The sequence below is a fragment of the Salmo trutta genome, chromosome 29 (genome assembly GCF_901001165.1).
Source record: "Salmo trutta chromosome 29, fSalTru1.1, whole genome shotgun sequence".
In the NCBI taxonomy this organism is placed as follows: Eukaryota; Metazoa; Chordata; class Actinopteri; order Salmoniformes; family Salmonidae; genus Salmo; species Salmo trutta.
In genome coordinates this window covers 36,182,096-36,197,858 of record NC_042985.1, presented here as the reverse complement: position 1 = coordinate 36,197,858, position 15,763 = coordinate 36,182,096, and the positions used below count along the sequence as shown (strand labels likewise).

At 41.7% G+C, this 15,763-nt stretch overlaps 1 protein-coding gene across 6 annotated transcripts in view; it reads left to right on the top strand.

The window, feature by feature from the left end:
• Nucleotides 1-15,763, top strand: part of LOC115167522 (PHD finger protein 21A) — a 47,248-nt gene that overhangs the window by 11,893 nt on the left and 19,592 nt on the right. The gene's annotated exons all lie outside the window — the stretch shown is intronic.

The following is a 15,763-nucleotide window of genomic DNA, read 5'->3' as shown; positions in this document are numbered from 1 at the left end:
ACAACCATGGGATAGGTAGAGATAAGAGTCATTTGAGACTTTTAACAGTTTATAGGACCTATGTACAGAAGTGGTGCGAAGTACTTAAGTAAAAATACTTTAAAGTACTACTTAAGTTGTTTTTCTGTACTTTACTATTTATATTTTTGCTAACTTTTACTTCACTACAATACTAAAGAAAATGATATACATTTTACTCCATACATTTTCTCTGACACCCAAAAGTACTTGTTACATTTTGACAGGAAAATGGTCCAATTCACACACTTATCAAGAGAACATCCCTGGTCATCCTACTGCCTCTGATCTGGCGGATAAACACAAATGCTTAATTTGTAAATTATGTCCGAGCATTGGAGTGTGCCCCTGGCTATCCGTCAATAAAATTGATTGTGACATCTGGTTTGCTTAATATAAGGAATTTGAGATGGTTTATACTTTTAAAAGTTAAGTACATTTTAGCAATTCCATTTACTTTTTGACACTTAAGTATATTTAAAACTTTTACCCAAATAGTATTTTACTGATACTAATACATTTTTACTTTTACTTGAGTCATTTTCTATTAAGGTATCTTTACTTTTACTCAAGTATGACAATTGAGTACTTTTCCCACCACTGATGTACAGTATATACAGTATATTTGTTATTGACTTACAAGTACAACTGGCATGCATGCAGGCTAGTGTTAGTGAATTTGCCCCTCAACCAACCATTAACATATTATTGTAAGAGGCTTTGGTTTGGTGATTTGAACTGAGTCAAACTAAACTTTTGGAGATATGTTGTTTTTCCTCTTAACCACTTTGCTGCATATATACTTACCCTGTTATTGTGGTTTAATGAAGTCTTGGGAACGATAGAGGTTTCTATTGAGCTCTGTTTACAATGTCCCTGGTGTCTCATTTTCTTTACAGACTAAATGAAGGGGTGTGATTTCTATAGAAGTGTCCCATTTCTTTCCACCTGTCACTTATCGATCGTCCTTTCTCTAGTCTAGGCCCTCTGTCGGCTCAACCAAAGAGGTTTTTAAAACGTCAAATTTAAATGCTGTTTGGGAAGGGCCTGGATTCACTTTCAAAAGAAAAATAATTGCCGTGGTATTTGTGCAGAGGCCGAAGCTTTTGTTGTCCCTTAATTGAGTCCGTGTTACTGTATTAGTTTTGAGAACCCTTAAGCTTTATGTTTGTTTAATGGTTATGCTATGAGAATATTTGGTCACATACTCGCAGTGGATGCATGGGTATCTGATCTGAAAAGAAGTTTAACACTGATTTGAGAGTTGTTCTTTGAGAATCAAGGGGAGTATTTTACTGGAATTAGCATCAAACCTGCATCCCCATAGTCCCATCCAGACACTGCTTGTGGCAGTGCACTTTCTCAGTCTATTCTTATTACCCCCTCAAGATATGCTTATTAATACAACGCTGCTGTTGCAGTCTCTCCTGTATTCACTTTACATGGAGTCGATGTCTTCATTATTTAACTTACATGAAGTTGCTCAACACCTTGAGGCTCCTTAAGGGAAACATGTTTGACATATATTTGTTACTGGATTGTGTGTGTGGTGTCGTGTGTGTGTGTGTGTGTGTGTGTGTGTGTGTGTGTGTGTGTGTGTGTGTGTGTGTGTGTGTGTGTGTGTGTGTGTGTGTGTGTGTGTGTGTGTGTGTGTGTGTGTGCATTAGTGCTAAGCGCTTAGTGCTTTTTGATTTATGAGGTCGGTTCGGTTTCGGTTCTATTATTAAAAATAAAAATAAAAAATTACGGTTTTCGGTTTCGATTGAATTATTTATGCATTATTTATTTATGCACATGCATTATGTGGGTTGAATCCTTTAACAACACAGAATAAAACAATGAATAAAAGGCCCATGATGGTAGTGACTGTCCATTACTACTTATCAGTTATTACCCATCGTTTATTCACCTTATATTACTTCAAAATATTTGTTGTGTATATTACATTGGTTTTATTTTTTGACTTTATTATTTCATTCCAAGTCATCGCTATAGAGCTGCCTATACTATGACAAAATCACTATTTTTAGTAGTTTATAAAAGTAAATAAGGCATACTTTTATGACTGTTGAATACCAATTATCAACTACTTCGATCAGGGATGGGTAACTGATCAGGGATGGGCCTGTACCCAAATACACAAGCGGGTCCAGATCCAGAATTCGAAATAATGTCACGGGTCAGATATGATATGATTGTCACGGGTCTCGGGTATGTGTAATTTTAACTGACTTTTCCAGAAGGACCCATGTAGTTTTGAACGCAACTGCTGCAGTAGAGAGAGTGAGAGAGAAATGTTATAATTTATGCTGCTGCTCTTTGCTTTTCACGTACGTGGCACGTGTAGCTTGTTGTTGTTGGCCAATCATAAGCCATCAAAGCAGCAATAGGCTAGTCATTAAGCCTCTGTGTGGGGGAAAAGGTTAGGAGATATCTATTCATTGGAAGATTCATTAAAAGTTTAAGGAGAAGGATAGGCTACAACGACCTATAGCCAACAGGTAGGCTGCTACTACTATATTATGAATGGAGTTGCTGTTGTTGTTAGTAACTGTATAGGACGGGAAAGCGCATGTGCAGCCTCAATTAGCCTAGCTAGCTAGCTTAACTAGCTTCTCCCGTTTTGAAGACAAGTACTACGTAATCATATAAATAACCTAGCTATGGCAGCTATTAGTCTACAATAGTGTGAGCCGGCTTGGTTGGTTGCAGTTTCTCATCTCTCCCTTCCTTCTCCCTGTTCCCCGGTCACTCGCTCACACTCATAGTAGCCAACACACACAGCACTGGCCTCTGCTAGAGCGTCACTTCTCTCTACCTCCTCTCCCTTGCGCTTTATCAGCTCCGGTTAATAAAGTAGCTTAAAATGTTATTTTTCTGCTGCTTCCCTCACTCAGGTCGAACCGGGTCTGGATCCAACCAGGCCTATACGGAACGAGTCTAGCTGTTCCTCAGGTCCGTTTGGAACTGGTCTCTATATCGTAAAAGTTATCTTATGCGTATTGGGTCCAGTTGGGAAAGCCCCAGGTCGATTTTGAAATGGGTCCCAACTCGGTAGTTTCAACAAGTCCAATATTCTACAACTCCCTACTACATCGCACAGTTTGGGCATTTCAGGCATAACACTCTCAGTACTGTCTCTTGCCCGGTGCTGAAAGGAACACCTGCTGACGGAATGTGAATAATACCAGGTTCATTTAACAAGGGTGGCAGGCTGCTCAGGCCAAGTATTTCAGCAGCTCAGCTATGAATTTTTAAAAGTGTTTTTTTGTAAATTCACACTAGCAGATGATTTATATTCTATGAGGTGTGGGGCCTCCACTGAGTCGATGTCAGATGAGTGTAGCATATATGACCGGAACGATTAGATGATTATATCCATAGAGCATTTACATTTTTTTTATCATACTAAACTATTCGTTGTCTGTATGAATAGAGGTAGGAGTGGGGAAAGGTAAATTGAGAGGGTCACTTCATTCTAGTACTATGTGAAAGACAAATACTCAATCTGAGGATTTTCCGCTGAAATTAGTCACACCAGTGTGCTTTTGGCCACACAACCTCCACCACTGCATTATAACCAGAAGGAATGAAATATTAAAGCGCTGACTGAAGGTCAGGTTGGTTGTGTGTGGAGAAACCTGGAAGCCATTTCATGGACCTGAGCTGTTTTCATCTAGTGTTTCACGTTGTTCGAGAGGATTCTAGCTGACTTATTTGCTGGACTGTCTTGATTGGGAGTTAGATACTGCAAAGCTCGTGAGGAATATAATTGTCAATCTTGACAGATAAGCTGTGTAACACAGCATTTGACGTTCTGCTTATAAACGTATAAATCATTATTTCATTGTTTTGTTAACAAGCTTTTGAAAAAGGTCATTATATGCCATTCGTTCTTGTTAGGACCTTCGCTTGGCCCCTATAATGCACCGATGACTTATTTTATGAGTGGAGAAACTTTTTCAGAAACCGTTTAGTTAACAATGTCCTGAAAGAGACTATTACAGTTCCACACATCAGCAGTTTTCATTGTGTGGACTAAAAAGATGTAGAAAACTCTCTCTCACTTAATGAAAAGGCTCAACTCTGGGGATGTCACCCCACAGCGGCTATGGAAGCAGCCAGGCTGTGCTTCTATAAATCATGCTGCAATGATCCAGCCATCGATTTCGAACTGGGGTTGTCTTTAGCACAGTTGAAAACCCTTAAAAATGTCAATTATTTTATTGATTCCTGTATTTGTTTCCTAACTCCCCCCTGTCCCCCATTTACTGTGTGTGTGTGTATATATATATACAGGCTTTTTCGTCACTCGTCTCTCAGTACTGTGTCTATGTGTCGGTGTGATGGGTTATAATCTGGATTTACCCTCGCAGTTCTTTCAACATCACTTCTTGGATTTCAAATAAACTGCCCTGCATTTCGAAGGGGTCGATACTAGGACCTGTTCTTTTCACTATTTATACAAAGGCTATTGGTCAATCTGTTAAAATGTTGACATTTTTAATCGATATGCGGATGATACTGTTACGTATGCAATTGCCCCAACTACTGACCGGGCTGTGACAAGGCTACAGTCTGATTTTTGCAGTTGTGCAGGAAGCCCTCCAAATAATCTCCAAAAGATGTTTCGATTGGATGCTTTGAAGTCCCTAGGACAATTCAGACAGCTGATTTTGATCATGAAGAATGTGTTAGTTTTAAATGAATGTGTTTTGTATCTTAACTTCTCTGGGAAATGTGGGATGCTAGCGTCCCACCCGCGGGACACACTATTTCACTACTACTGCTATTTCACAGCCAGTGAAATAGCAGGGCGGCAAATTCAAATCAATAAAAATCTCATCATTCAAATTTCTCAAATATACAACTATTATATCCCATTTTAAAGATACACTTCTCGTTTATCCAACCACATTGTCCAATTTCAAAAAGGCTTTACGAAAGCATAACATTAGATTATGTTAGGACAGTGCCGAGACAAGAAAAACCATACAGCCATTTTCCAAGCAAGGAGAGGCGTCACAAAAAACAGAAACACAGCTCAAATAAGTCACTAACCTTTGAACTTCATCAGATGGCACTCATAGGACTTCATGTTACACAATACATGTATGTTTTGCTCGATAAAGTTCATATTTATATCCAAAAACCCCATTTTTACATTGGCGTGTAATGTTCAGAAATGTTTATATTACAGTTCATAGAAACATGTCAAACGATGTATAGAATACATTTTTAGGATGTTTTTATCATAAATATTCCATAATATTCCAACCGGACGTTTCCTTTGTTTTCAAAAAATAAAAGGAACACAGCTAACTGTCACGTGAGCGGGCGCGCGCCACTGAACTCATGTCATTTTCTCACTCATCTACTTCCAGGACTTCTTATTCTCTCTCTATTCACAGTAGAAGCATGAAACAACGTTCTAAAGACGTCTAGTGGAAGCCTTAGGAAGTGCAAAATGACCCCACAGACACTGTATACTGGATAGGGAATCACTTGAAAAACTACAAACCTCAGATTCCCACACTTCCTTTGTTGGATTTTTCTCAGGTTTTTGCCTGCCATATGAGTTCTGTTATACTCACAGACATCATTCAAACAGTTTGAGAAACTTCAGAGTGTCTTCTATCCAAATCTAATAATATGCATATCCTACCGTCTGGGCCCGAGTAGCAGGCAGTTTAATTTGGGCACGTCATTCGTCTGAATTTCCGAATACTGCCCCCTGTCACTAAAAAGTAAATGTGTATATTGTCTATATGTTATGTTTATCTGTACTTCCCTGTTGTATGTGCTTGTTTTTGTATAGTACAGGGCTCATTTGTGAAATAGACGTTAGTCTCAATATGACTTCCCCGTTGAAATAAAGGTAAATAATCGGAATATTTCTCTGAAAATCCTTTTTACTCTGGAAGAGGGAAGTCGCTTTTCGTTGTGATTTGTAGAGACTCAGGAGCTTGTCTTGTGTTTCTGAGCGTTATGGTAGCTCTGATGTCGGAGAGTTGTCTCATTTTCCCACAGAGGACATTTTATTGGCTTTTGAGAGGCATACTGCTGAGGATGGCTGTGAGAATAAAAGGGGTTCAACCTCTGGTCAGACCTGAACCTGATAAACTTGGGACACATGGGGGCAGAAAGTGCTGAACCTACCTTCTCTAATAATGTACTCCAGGGAGGCTGTGTGTGTCAGTGAGCTGGTGTCTTATGTCTCTTTGTGGGTTGGCACAGGATTTATCCATATTTTCAAGCAGGTTTCAAGCAGTGGAGTAAAGTTGCAGCATTCTGTATTTATGGTACTATGTGGTGGTTCCCTTCCTCTTTTAAGAGGTGTGCTATTCAACTTGCCCTGCAGAATTCAGAAGAAAAGGCTGCTGGCTCTCCTTTTAAATGAGGAAGCTCTATTGTCTCGGAATACCTGTCTGCCTGTGTGGCTCCCTAGCTCCCACCCAGAGATAATAAAACACCTTGAGCTCCTCCACTGTAGAAATAATGACCCATGGCACTGAAACGAGGCACAATTGAATCGATTTAGCTGCAGTCTGTCCTTTCTTTGACTGCCTCAATGGTTTGAATAGTACGGGGCATTTTTATGAGGAGAGGAGCCCTGTGGATCCAGAGAAATGGCACTGCGATGAATGCTTGGGCAGGTCTCAACTGGCCTGCCCAGGACTGAATACAGGGGAATCAGACAGACTGGCTGTGACATGTGACGTTATGGCTCACTGTAAAATTCTCACAGCTGTTGATCAGCTAGATGCACTTGTGCCATTTGTGAAAACATGAGGATTAGAAAGACCGTATGATAATATGCAGGATAATGGAAGGACTGAACCATTGATGCCAAGGAAAGAATCTATTGTCAATGCTGTTATTCTTAAGTTACATACATTATCCAGATGTTGTAAAAGGATTTACAGACTTGCTATGCCCTTCTATTGTTCTGGGGACACAGATTTGCTGGTGGGGCATTTTTGGGCAGGGCTGTTTTTATGGCTACTTCAGTGATGGTTGAGGACTACTTGGGGCTGGTTCTTAGGCTGGTGCAAGTTTGGTTTGGGCTTGGTACAGCAGGGATAATCTGGCACTCAGTCTGAGCTGTATTTGCAGCCTCTAACGAGAGTCCCTGCTGCGAGGCCCAGTTATTATCACCGCTGCTCCTCCATGCGTGGAGTCTGGATGTGTGTGTCTCTGCTGTGTGCCCAGGAAAGAGAAGGAGGTAGGGAGGAGAGAGAAGGGTGGGCATAAAAAGAGCTGAAAACTAAAAGTGCTTTAGTGTTGTTGAGGGATGACTCACAATGTTGCCCTGAAATGAACCAAAACAATTCCTGCATACAATATATGGTTGTCCTCCGCTGCTCTCTTCTAAATGCAAAACATGCAGACAAGCATTGTTTCACGTAATGTCCAATTGAATATACATCAAATGAAGTATTCTGACTCTTTTTAATATACTTTTTAATTATTACCACACTCTGAGGCTGTACCACACATCAAGTGGTACTTTCCCCTCCTCACACCTTGAAAACACACACAGTAGAAGCATTCACATTACATTCAGCCCACCAGGTAGACTCCTATCTCTTCTCTGTGTTAGGTACCTGCGTCGGAGTCAGTCTACACAGGGTTCAGTGATCACTGTTCCTTAGCAACAGGTGAGCCATATGGTCATTTCTGGCACAAGAGTCAGTCCTTTTGTGAGCAGCTGGCTAGAACTTTTCGTTTTTTGTTCTGTTGGCACTTGTAGGGCGATTACAGTTGCACTTGTGGCCGGTACAGGTGTACTGTATGTCAGTGACCTCCCGGTCACCTCCCAGGGAGTGATGACACATCTTCCATGGACATCTAGCTCCGTCTCAGAGAGGAGAGTAAAGAGCCAGCCCCCTCATTGACTTCTCCCACTTCCCACTTACAGTTCAAAGGTTGAAGGAGCTACACCTCCATTCTACCCTACAGCCCGTTTTAAGGACATCCTCAACACTTTAGAAGCTAACGGGGGAAGAATGCGTCTATCAAAGCCTGAAAAGAAAATCCCTATCCCTGAGAAGTGCTGCGGCAGCACGTTGCTAAGTCACTGTTTTGAAAGCAGAGGGAGGGAGTGTGTGTGTGTGTGTGTGTGTGACAGGAGGACGTGCTATAATCCAGCAGCACGGTGCCTCTCTGTGTTAGAATGTCAGCTCCACTCTTCCACACAGATGCTCCCTGCTGTGTGGTCTGGAGAGGAGACTGTGGCAGGCCGGAGGAGAGCAGGAGAAAGGGTGCAGCCTGGCTGGCTGTTACTGGGAGAGTGGGGCCAACTACCATGCTCTCTGGGGGCTGTGTGGGGAGGAGACATGCCCCCGCACCGTTCCACTGCAGGCCTGTTCTGTCCGCCCACGGAAACCTTAAACTACAATCCGGGATAATCTCCTTGATGTCTGACTAATACAGTGAAAATCAGAAATGAGCCTCATATACTACCTCCTGGGGTGTGCTTTCCTTGGCGTGTTCTTAAAACCAATGACCCCACCTGCTAGTTCACTGATACTTAAAATTGCCGTCACCGTTCTCTCGGTAGATTAACATTTGCTCAGGCCGAATAAGCGACCAGGCCAAAGTCTTTGACTCAATTTAAAGTTCCTCCAAAAACACATTTGTGTGCCATGTGCTTTATAGAAGCTTTGAAGGTGACTAAAAGACAATGAGCTTGTTGAGTAAGTGGGTAGATGGATGCTGTTTTCTGTTTCCGCTCTATAGTTTCCTATTCTGTACTAAGAAGGATTTGCAGAATGTGTCATACAAGAAATGCTGGAGGTAATTACGAAAGATTATGAATCACACTGCAGCTCAGTGCTAGAGGAGTCACTACAGACCCTGGTTCGATTGCTCTATCACAACCGGCTGTGATTGGGAGTCCCATAGGGTGGCGTACAATTGGCCCAGCATCGTCCGGGTTAGGGTTTGACCGGGGTCGGCCGTCATTGTAAATAAGAATTTGTTCTTAACTGACTTGCCTAGTTAAATAAAAGGTCAAATAAAATTTCTAAATTATTTTGTAAATATTAGAAGAAAATAAACAAATCACCCAATTGTTAATACTATTAGTTGCTTTATCTATATCAAAGCAGATAAAGCACTGCTCCTGGTGGACTCAGTAAATAGATTTGAGAAATTAAGTATGAACCAGATTAAACACACATTCATGGAAATGCTAATCCTTTTCCTGCTCAGGGGGCAGTTTACATTGTTCAGCACATTGTACTTTGAAAGTAGATTCGTATTCAGTGCCCTGCACTTCCTCCCACCCCACTAGAGCGTATCTGCAGGGAGCAGTGCTGTCTGGATAGAGAAGAGGTTTTATACCTGCTTAACCCACTTTCACAGTGCTCTGTGGCTGACTGAGAGACTGACTGAGTAAAAGAGAGCAGCGCCTACCCCATGATGCATGTAGTTGCTGAGTAAATACTTAATTCTGGCAGTGATGTGCACTGTGCCAGGGGCTGTGTGTGTGTGTGTGTGTGTGTGTGTTCATGAGGAGACTGTATTTCCTCCCTGGTTTTTAGCTCATGGTATTGTGGTCATGATGGGGGGGTAGAGCTAGGTTATGTTTAGCTATAAGGTTGACAACATGTGAAAGTGCTGTGTACTGTGGCCAGCCATGATTCCATTAATAGTAGTGACACGTATCCTGTTTGACACTAAACAGAAATGTGCAGGTTCGTCTGTAGATCTGCTTCGCCAGAGGTTTAAGTAAGGCAGAATGTCGCCTAAAACCGCTACTAGCTACTACTATGCACTTTTATCGGATGTAATTGATCAATTTCTATGTTTTTTACTCCTATGCTTGTGTATGCTTTTAGAGGACTTATGGTTCATTCCCTTACCGCCCTCTTGTTCAACCTCTCTTTGTCTCCACTCCTATCTGAAATACAAAAAAAGAAGCTGCGTTGTCTTTAACGCTCCCCAGCTAATTGATATGAATTACTACCCTTTAACGTACAACGGCATAGTAAATATCCCAGGATCCCAGATCCTTCACAATTCGCCTGTTGTCCGCCCATGATGCCATCTCACGGTAGCTCTGACTTTAACCTCGGCTTCAGGCTCTCGTGAGAGGAAGATGAAGCTGACGGGATGACCACCGCTTTATTCATTTGATTTACTCTCTGTAAGAAATGTCTACCGTTTCATAATGTAACTAATAATGTCATGTGATAATGTCAAGTAACAATGTAACAGGGCAGATGGATATCGATGCGGTATGAAATCACTGAGGTGGCCTGGCGTTTTGTTTTAAATCACACTCATACTTACTGTAATATGCATTCGTCACTCTGTCTCCGTGAAGAGCGTTGTCTTGGCAGCGGAGGGTTTGACAGTTAGGGGAAATTGACTATAACTGTAACGGGTGATAATGAAAGGCACAGGGGAAAAAAAGGGTTGTGTAGAGGAGCTACGTGATGTCAGGCTAGGACAGGATCACCGCTCTTCCTTTCCTGTCACACTCAATGTCTCATCAATATCAAGTGTCGTCATCTTTCACTCGTTCACGCTCTCAGTATTTTGCGCACAGTCTCTTGTCGGTTTGTTGCGACGTGAAAGAGGGTGAAAATATGACCTTGACTTCATTAGACAGCTGTGGTGTGAAAATAATCTCAAAACAATACAGCTCTACCTGACATTTGGTACTTTTGAATTGACTGTGTGTGTAACTGCGTATGTGTACGTGTGGTGTTAGGGTCTTTTGAGCAGTGAATAGTTGTTGCTGACGCATTGCATCCTCTGGTGTTTATTACTTCCTCACTATTCTTTGTTGCGAAACAAAAGGACATAGCAGAAATAGCCCCCTAACTCATGGTTCCCCAACCCTCTCCCCAGCCCCCCCCCCCCCCCCCCAGATGTTTTACATTTGAGTTTTAACCCTAAACTGGCACACCTGATTCAATTAGTCAAAGGCTTGATTATTAGTTGACTAATTGAATCAGGTGTGCCAGTAGGAGTTAAAACAAAAATGTGAAATGTCGGGTGGGGTCGAGGAGAGGGTTGGGAAACCCTGCGTCTAACTGAGAAAGGCAACAGAAGTCTACAGCGGGGGTAGACAGTTCCGCAGGCACCGGGACTTCCTCATGCACTTCATGGTTTTGATTGAACCGACCTGGAAGACCAGGTGTGTTGAATTTAGGCAATCACTGAGATAATCAATTAGTTCAGTTGCCTAGTTGGAACAAAATCCTGCAATACCTGCTGCACTCTGGGAACAGGGTTGCCTACCCTTGCTACTGTGTGTACAGATAGCCCAATGTAATCTGTAGTTCTTTGTGTGCGTGCGTGCATGTGCAAACATGCCAGTATGTGTTACAATTACACACACTGGCTGCAGTAGGGAGGCTTTGTATGTGTCATATGGATCTGCCCAGATGGAGCGAGAGGAGAGTGTTAATGTGTGTCTGTGATGGGTTTAGTTCTAGCTCAGAGAGATAGCGAGAAAGAAGAGAGAGCGGGAGGACTGTGAGGCAAGAGGTAGTGTGAGAGGAATTTCAATCAAGGGCTCAACATGCTGTTTAAATACCATCAGCACAAAAGGGGAGGGGAGACTGTCAAGGGGATAAATCCTCACACCTGAGAGGCTGAGAGGAGGCAGGCAGGCTGGACGGAGGCAGGCAGGCCCCAACCCAACCAGACCTCCCTCCACATGGCTGGGAAGCGCCAGATGTGCCATTTACATTTCATCCTGTTTCAGAGGAAGATAAAACATTTTATATAAAAATGAGGAAGAGATTATGGAGGTAGAGGAAAGCCAGAGTCAGCAGGCCTTAAGCCAATGACGATGCACAGGATCTGGCTTTTATGGGAGAAGATACATCTTAGGGAATGTTGATGATTGATACTGGATGCCATCACTTATAAGTCTGTTTATCTTGAGAAACTCAAGTTCCTAGTTTTTGTCACATGCCCAAGAACAGTGAAATGCTTTTCTTGCCTTCTCTTTCCCAACGATGCAGTAGTTAATATCAGTAGTACTATAAAAAAGTAAGTAGAACAAAAAACACACCAATAAAATAGAATTAAGAATGTAAGTAAGCTATGTACAGGGTCAGTTCCAGGGTCATTGTCAATGTAAGGTAAATCAAGTGTTTGCACTTTAAGTATTCCATTGGTTTTCCTTTGTAGCGGAAAAATTCAATAAAGCGCAGGTTAGTCATTTTAAAAGTATACTGAACAGAAATATAAACGCAACATGTAAAGTGTTGGTCCCATGTTTCCTGAGCTGAAATAAAATATCCCAGAAATGTTCTATACACACAAAGCTTATTTCTCTCAAATGTTGTGCACACATTTGTTTACATCCCTGTGAGTGAGTGTTTCTCCTTTGCCAAGAAACTCACACAACACAATTCCGCATATGTCTCAATTTTGAGGGAGCGTGCAGTTGGCATGCTGACTGCAGGAATGTCCAGTAGAGCTGTTGCCAGAGAATTTAAGGTTAATTTCTCTACCATAAACCGACTCCAACGTCATTGTAGAGAATATGGCAGTATGTCCAACCGGTCTCACAACCGCAGACCACGTGTAACCACTCCAGCCCAGGAGATCGTCTGAGACCTGCCACCTGGACAGCTGATTAAACTGAGGACTATTTCTGTCTGTAATAAAGCCCTTTTGTGGGGTACAACTCAGTGTGATTGGCTGGGCCTGGCTCGTTTATATTTTTGTTCATTATACAGTGGCAAGAAAAAGTAAATAAACCTTTTGGAATTACCTGGATTTCTGCATAAATTGGTCATCAAATTTGATCTGATCTTCATCTAAGTCACAACAACAGACAAACATAGTGTGCTTAAACTAATAACACACAAATTATTGTATTTTTCTTGTCTATATTGAATACATAATTTAAACATTCACAGTGTAGGTTGGAAAAAGTATGTGAACCCCTAGGCTAATGACTTCTCCAAAAGCTAATTGGAGCCAGGAGTCAACTAACCTGGAGTCCAATGAATGAGACGAGATTGGAGATGTTGTATAGAGCTGCCTTTCCATATAAAAAAAACACTCACAAAATTTGAGTTTGCTATTCACAAGAAACATTGCCTGATGTGAACCATGCCTTGGACAAAAGAGATCTCAGAAGACCTAAGATTAAGAATTGTTGACTTGCAAAAGTATCTCTAAAAGCGATGTTCATCAGTCCACGGTAAAAGAAGTTGTCTATAAATGGAGAAAGTTCAGCAGTGTTGCTAATCTCCCTAGGAGTGGCTGTCCTGCAAAGATGACTACAAGAGCACAGCACAGATTGCTCAATGAGGTTAAGAAGAATCCTAGAGTGTCAGCTAAAGACTTACAAAATCTCTTAAACAAGCTAACATCTCTGTTGATGAGTCTACGATACGCAAAACACTAAACAAGAAAGGTGTTCATGGGAGGACACCACGGAAGAAGCCACTGCTGTCCACGACTGCACGTCTGAAGTTTGCAACAGTGCACCTGGATGTTCCACAGCGCTACTGGCAAAATATTCTGTGGACAGATGAAACTACATTTGAGTTGTTTGGAAGGAACACACAACACTATGTGTGGAGAAAAAAAGGCACAGCACACCAACATCAAAACCTCATCCCAACTGTAAAGTATGGTGGAGGGAGCATCATGGTTTAAGGCTGCTTTGCTGCCTTGGGGCCTGGACAGCTTGCTATCATCGACGGAAAAATGAATTCCCCAGTTTATCAAGGCATTTTGAAGGAGAATGTTTGGCTATCTGTCCGCCAATTGAAGCTCAACAGAAGTTGGGTGATGCAACAGGACAACGACCCAAAACACAGAAGTAAATCAACAACAGAATTGCTTCAACAGAACTAAATACGCCTTCTGGAGTGGCCCAGTCAGAGTCCTGACCTCAACCCCGATTGAGATGCTGTGGCATGACCTCAAGAGAGCAGTTCACACCAGACATCCCAAGAATATTGCTGAACTGAAACAGTTTTGTAAAGAACAATGGTCCAAAATTCCTCCTGAACGTTGTGCAGGTCTGATCCGCAACTACAGAAAACGTTTGGTTGAGGTTATTGCTGCCAAAGGAGGGTCAACCGGTTATTAAATCCAAGGGTTCACATACTTTTCCCACCCTGCACTGTGAATGTTTACACCGTGTGTTCAATATGGCGGCAGCGTAGCCTACTGGTTAGAGCATTGGACTAGTAACCGAAAGGTTGCAAGATCGAATCCCCGAGCTGCCAAGGTACAAATCTGTTGTTCTGCCCCTGAACAAGGCAGTTAACCTGTTTGGGATTGGGGGCAGTATTTTCACGGCCGGATAAAAAAACGTGCCCGATTTAATCTGGTTACTACTCCTGCCCAGAAACTAGAATATGCATATAATTAGTAGATTTGGATAGAAAACACTCTAAAGTTTCTAAAACTGTTTGAATGGTGTCTGTGAGTATAACAGAACTCATATGGCAGGCAAAAACTTGAGAAGATTCCATGCAGGAAGTGCCCTGTCTGACAATTTTTTGTCCTTCTGTTCCATCTCTATCAAAATTACAGCATCTGAGCTGTTACGTGACACTTTCTAAGGCTTCCATTGGCTCTCTAAAGCCGCCAGAAAGTGGAATGGGGTGTCTCTGGGCAAAGTATAGGAGCAGAGTTTGTAAGTGGTCAGCCTGGGGACAGTGAGACTGGAGATGCACGGTCACGAGAACTCGCCATTTTTTTCTTTCTCTCTTTGAATGAATACAACGTTGCCCGGTTGGAATATTATCGCTATTTTACGAGAAAAATAGCATAAAAATTGATTTTAAACAGCGTTTGACATGCTTCTAAGTACGGTAATGGAATATTTTCAATTTTTTTTGTCACGAAATGCGCTCGCGCGTTACCCTTCGGATAGTGACCTGAACGCACGAACAAAACAGAGGTATTTGGATATAACTATGGATTATTTGGAACCAAAACAACATTTTGTTGTTGAAGTAGAAGTCCTGGGAGTGCATTCTGACGAAGAACAGCAAAGGTAATCCAATTTTTCTAATAGTAATTCTGAGTTTAGGCTGCCCCGACGTTGGCGGGTCTGAATAGCTAGACTTGATGGCCGAGCTATGTACTCAGAATATTGTAAAATGTGCTTTCGCCGAAAAGCTATTTTTAAAATCGGACATAGCAATTGCATAAAGGAGTTCTGTATCTATAATTCTTAAAATAATTATGTATTTTGTCAACGTTTATCATGAGTAATTTAGTAAATTCACAGGACGTTTTCGGTGGGTATGCTAGTTCTGAACATCACATGCTAATGTAAAAAGCTGGTTTTTGATATAAATATGAACTTGATTGAACAAAACATGCATGTATTGTATAACATAATGTCCTAGGAGTGTCATCTGAGGAAGATCATCAAAGGTTAGTGCTGCATTTAGCTGTGGTTTGTGTTTTTGTGACATATATGCTTGCTTTGAAAATGGCTGTGTGATTATTTGTGGCTATGTACTCTCCTGACATAATCGAATGTTTTGCTTTCGCTGTAAAGCCTTTTTGAAATCGGACAATGTGGTTAGATTAACGAGAGTCTTATCTTTAAAATGGTGTAAAATAGTTGATTGTTTGAGAAAATTGAATTGTGGTATTTTAGTTGGTTTTGTATTTCGCGCCGTGCGATGCCATTGGCTGTTGGCTAGGGGTTCCGCTGGCGGAACGGGGTTCCGCTCGCAGAATGTCTGTCCTCAACAGGTTAACCCACTGTTCCTAGGCCGTCATTGAAAATAAA